This window comes from Engystomops pustulosus, chromosome 1 (assembly GCF_040894005.1).
Source record: "Engystomops pustulosus chromosome 1, aEngPut4.maternal, whole genome shotgun sequence".
In the NCBI taxonomy this organism is placed as follows: Eukaryota; Metazoa; Chordata; class Amphibia; order Anura; family Leptodactylidae; genus Engystomops; species Engystomops pustulosus.
In genome coordinates this window covers 139952821-139958922 of record NC_092411.1, presented here as the reverse complement: position 1 = coordinate 139958922, position 6102 = coordinate 139952821, and positions in this window count along the sequence as shown.

Below are 6102 nucleotides of genomic sequence, written 5' to 3'. Positions count from 1 at the left end.
GTCTTATTTTGTTGTTTTATTTGTCAATGAAAAAGATTTCAGTAAAAAAATTCTTCTTTATTAACACACTGTATTCATGTGATCACAAACAACATAACCAACGTATCAAGAATTTCTTGTCACTCAATAATGCACAAGAATTTGATTATTTTTGCGATGAACAAAAAGGAACATTTTTTTATTTAAAGACCATAATTCAGCAACTTTTCCGAACTCTGAATTCCATCAATAATTTATGAACAAAAAGCAACATTTATTCATAGACGGTCAAAACATCATCTTATGGAATATCATTATAACTCCAAACTCTGAATTTCATGCTGTTTTTGTTGTGACTCCATTTCTATTAGAATCTTTGGCCCTAATCTGTTTAGGGCACTTTCACATTGGCTTGTATTTTCAATTATCTGTTGTTTTCAGAAAAAAAATTATGAAACATGTCCTATTTTTTTCACTTATCTGTTGTTTTTGGAAAAAATTATAAAACATGTCCTATTTTTTTTCACTGATGCGGATCATAGAAGTCTATGGGTCTGCATAAAACACTTGAAACATCATTTTTCACTGAGGAGACTGAAAAACCGGAAGTTGTTGGAGCAGAGCTTCTGTGCCCCTGTTAACAAACGGGAACAGATCTGACCGACCACATCGCAGGACCCCAGGAGTGCTGGAGCAGATGAGAGCTTTATTTAAAAAATTTTTTTTTTATTCCCTCCCCAGCCTGACTGCTACATTTTAACAGTCAGACAACTTTTTTTTAATCCGCTTCTGCTTTCTAGCCCTCACCATTCCGGAGAATCCTCTATACACTAACAATAGTACCATATATACTCGAGTATAAGCCTAGTTTTTCAGCACAAAAAAGTGCTGAAAACCCAAACTCCGCTTATAATCGAGTAAAAAAATATAGGTTTTACCAGTTTTTTGTGGTAAAATTAGGGGCCTCGGCTTATACTCGTATATACGGTAATTCTTTGTTTATAAAGCGCCATCATATTCTGTACTTTACAGATCAACGGGGACATGTACATGTACAAAATATGACATTGCAGTTAACCCATGAGAAGAAGTGTGGGTCCCCCTATATTTTTTGAAAGGTATTTGTTGCAAAGTTACATAGCATCATTTTTATTTTTGTGAATGTAGAAAAAAAAAAAAAAAAGATCAAAGGATCACCAAAAAAAAAACCAAACGATTTGGATACAATACTGACACAAAAAAGACTGAAAACTGTGGTTTTTTTTTTTTCGGAAGCGCAATGAACACAACTTTGTGAATGAATCCTTGGTGTGTGTAGTAAAGACTTCTCTTGCCACATTATAAATAACCAGAGGAAGCACTAAGGTGAAACACAGGTCTGGTCTGGTGTACTGCCCACGGTCAGTATAGAACCCTTATCCAGCCTTAATTACTTTATATGTTGGTGTACTTAGCTGGAATACTTTACATTGCTTGTGTGCGTCATTTTCTTTGGCTAGCAATTCTAGAATGTATTTTTACTAGAACTCAATCTTTCCTTTCCACGTCTATATTACGGGTATATTCCACTTTCTATTACTAATTGGGTATGAATTCCTGTTTCTTTTTCTTTACCTACCAACATTTACTAAATGTTTTACCTCTGTGTTCAATGAATTAAAAAAATGTATACATTTTCCATACATGACTTTATTTATTTATGTTTTATATTACATGATATTTGATTTTTTTTTTTTTGTGGTTAATTCAAAGTAAATGTTGCAGACTGAGTAGCATGGAATTAATATTTTTAACACTATAAAATTTATGAATGCAGCCCAGGTCTCCAGCAGGTACTGTAGATCAGTAAGGTAAGCAGTGCAATGGATTTTCACATTGGATTGTATTTTTATGTAGATTCATTCTGATGATAAATGATTTTTAAAAGTGGACATGTTCCTCAAACAAACATACTGACAGCAAATCCATCACACACTTTAACAAAGGTGCTTTTAATGATAAGAGAAATCATCACACACCAGCAGGGCATTGTGGCTGCCCTTAGATCCTATGAAATGATACTTTTCAGTATACACCAGTTTCTAATCTGCATGTAGGACACATACTAGCAACTACATGAAACATTGCAACATACATCAAAATGAAAATTATTTTATTAGTTCAGATATCTATGATATGACCACTTTCTATGGCCTGCAATCCATCTTCAAGATTTACATTATATTTTTAATAGGTGTATTTTGTACTATTATCTAGTCATAAATACAGTCTGAAGTCAGCGGGTGCTCCTTAACAAGTTAAAGAGGACCTGTCACCTCTAAAAACGTCATTAGGAGCTACTTACTAAAGTAAGGAGCTCCTAGTGCCAAAACAGACGGAGCAGTGTTACACTGCTAGCGTTATCGGAAACCTCAGATAACGCCAGCAGACACTACTGCGATGTACATTAGAAACGCCAGACGGCACTGGAAGCAGTTTGGTGTATTCATGAGGGGCGGGATTAGGGGTGGTGACTGCCGCATTACACGAGTCTGATGGGCTACCCTAACCCTTCTGTGATCTGGCTTTACAGACTGATGCACTGTCTCACCCTCCCCACTGCTCCCTCAACACTTTTGCAATAAGTGAGAAGTGTAACAGTCTGTAAATCCACATCACAGAGAGGCTAGGTTAGCCCCTCAGGCACACTAACATCATTTTAAAAGTTTATTTTAGAAGGAAGGCGGCCATGAATGACAAATATAAGAGGATTACTAGAGTCACTGTGCCTGGATCCAGTAAGTGTCGCAGGTTTGATGCTTGATTTTGATGGTAGATTTCCTTTAATTACATTAATATTTATGTCGTAGGCATTCCTGCCTTGAGCATAGCTAGTAATTAAATCCTGTTGATCTATGGCTAATCATTGCCCAAATGTCCAAAAGCTGTTCCTTGTAATTTAAGACGTTAAAGGGTTTTTACTAGAAATACTGTTCACACAATCCACAAATTGATAATGATGTTGTACAGTAAAACATTCAGAGTGCTCCACACCTTGTTCTGTTAATTATACACGTTCAGTAGTAAAGAAGGAGTGAACAAGCAGTGAAAAACTAGTCCAAAGAAGATTTGTGTCTCCATTACCGTATATACTCGTGTATAAGCCGAGTTTTTCAGCACAAAAAATGTGCTGAAAAACGTCCCCTCGGCTTATACACGAGTCACAACGAGTTAAAAAATAATAAACTTGTATACTCGCCCTCCGGTTGCCCCGATCTGCAGCGCTGCTCCCCCGATGTCCTCTTCTGGCTCCCCCGATGTCCTCTTCTGCAGCGCTGCTCCCCCGATGTCCTCTTCTGGCTTCGCGGCGCCTCTTCTGCGTCCTGTACATTGCGCTGGGCGCCGCCATTGCTGTCTCCCGGGCTCTGCTGATGACGTCATACTAGGCGGCGCCCGGGAAACAGCAATGGCGGCGCCCAGCGCGATGTACGGCAGACGGCAGAAGACAGAAGAGGACCCGCGCGGACATCGGGGGAGCAGCGCTGCAGATCGGGGCCACCGGAGGGTGAGTATATAAGTTTATTATTTTTTTTAAATGCTGGGCTGGGCTGTGCTGTATACTACTGGGGGCAGTCTGGGCTGTGCTGTATACTACTGGGGGCAGTCTGGGCTGTGCTGTATACTACTGGGGGCAGTCTGGGCTGTGCTGTATACTACTGGGGGCAGTCTGGGCTGTGCTGTATACTACTGGGGGCAGTCTGGGCTGTGCTGTATACTACTGGGGGCAGTCTGGGCTGTGCTGTATACTACTGGGGGCAGTCTGGGCTGTGCTGTATACTACTGGGGGCAGGCTGGGCTGTGTACTACTGGGGGCCGGCTGGGCAGTGCTGTATACTACTGGGGGCCGGCTGGGCAATGCTGTATACTACTGGGGGCAAGCTGGGCAGTGCTGTATACTACTGGGGGCAAGCTGGGCAGTGCTGTATACTACTGGGGGCAGGCTGGGATGGCTGTATACTACTGGGGGCAGGCTGTATACTATAGGGGGCTGGCTGGCTATATACTGGGGGGGGGTCTGTGACCAATCCATTTCCCACCCTCGGCTTATACTCGAGTCAATAGGTTTTCCCAGTTTTTGGTGGTAAAATTAGGGGTCTCGGCTTATACTCGGGTCGGCTTATACTCAAGTATATACGGTAATTTAAAAAATGCTGTGGCAATTCCATATAAAATAAATTCACAGTTCTGGTGTTATTTGAAAAAGGAGAATCTCCTCTATCATATTGTTTCTAGCTGCCAGTGAATCGGAGAAAAGTGAAATTTGTGTGTTCAAGCGTATTATACAGACTGTCACTTTAACTGTTAATATTTTTGGTTATCTGCCCACTAAGAAACACAAGCCTGATATCATTTCATTTTGAAACCAGGACTGTGATTCTGGGTGTAACTAATCCAGAGTTTTTTTTAACCCATTGCGACTATTAACTCCTCCGAAGCCACCGGCAAAGCTGTTGGCGGCATTTAAAAGATGGCGGAGCATGGGCGCCATATTGGATTCGATTGTCACTCCCCGGGGTGGCGATCGGTTGCCATGACACCCTCGGGTCTTCGTTAGACCCGAGGGTGCATGGTTTCTGCAGTTTTGTTACAATGAGCCAGTGGCTCATTGTAATGTATACTGTGCGGAAATGCCATATACAGAATACAGTAGTAGTATTGCTATATATGGTAGGAATGATCAGACTATCTAGAGTTAATGTACCCTAGAGGGTCTAAAAAAAACAGTAAAAAAAAGTTTTAAAAATAATTAAATTTTTTTTAAAAACCTAAAAGTTCAAATCACCCCCCTTTCCCTAGAACTGACATAAAACGTAATAAATAAAATTCACAGACATGATAGGTATTTCCGCGTCCCAAAATGCCTGTTCTATCAAAAATTAAAACTGGTTATTGCCGGCGGTGAACCCCATAATGGAAAAGAGCCCAAATGTCCGAAACGCAACTTTTTTTTTTATCACCGTGATCGTACCTAACCACAGAATAAAGTACAGGTGTTATTTGGAACGATCAGTGAAAGTCGTAAAAACTGAGCCCACAAGAACGTGATGTGAACATGATTTTTTTTCCACATTTTGAATTTTTTTTTCAGATTCCCATAATAAATAATGTGACGGTGAAGTAAAATTTGTTACTCACAAAAAAAAAAACCCTCACACAGCTCTGTTCACGAAAAAATGAAAAAGTTATGGATTTTTGAAGGTGGAGAGCAAGAAATGAGCAAAAAAAAAAAAACCTGCATCCTCAAGGGGTTAAATATGCCTCCCTCCAGCCTCCTAGCCAGCCTGCAGCAGGGTCAAGAAGGAAGGGGGTGCAGAGAGGGGGTAGCTACAGCATGCAGAAATTCCAAATATTATCTGTTGCTAAACATGGTGGATGGGTAACATGAAAGTATGACTCTTATTGTCATATATTGACTGTTGTTTCGTTGTCAGTAATGGAACAGAAGATTAACAATAAAAATAATAATAAACCTTTATTTTTATAGCACCATCCTATTCCGCAGCGCTGTGCAGATCATGGGGTACATATATAAATAAAACAAGACATTAAAGAGCAACAAAATAATCAGATGAAAACCTAGGAATGAGGGCCCTGCTTGCAAGAGCTTATAGTCTATGAGGATGTAGGGGTGACACAGAAGGTGACTTGAAAATGGTGATTATCTTTAAAGGGAACCTGTCACCAGGAGACCCATTTTTAGCACTCCCCCAGTCCCCACAGAGCATAGTACATACACTGCCAAAGTGTTTTTGTATAAAAAATTGGTTTTACAGAAAAAAAGATATGTTATATTGTACCTTTCATTAGCATCTGCTGTGTGACTAGGCAGTTGCCTTTTGGGAGGAGCTGGAAAGGAGCAGTTTCCCACCCACCCTTGGGGAACATGTGACCTTTTCAAATATATGAATAACTCCCCACACTCAGGATTGGCTGTAGAGGAGCAGGGGGCGTCGCTAAGCCAAGTGATGGGTGTTTTCATATATTTGAAAAGGTCACATGGAGAAGCTGTTCCCCAAGGGTGGGGGGAAACTGCTCCTTTCCAGACCCTCCCAAAAGGCAACTGCCTAGTCACACAGCAGATGC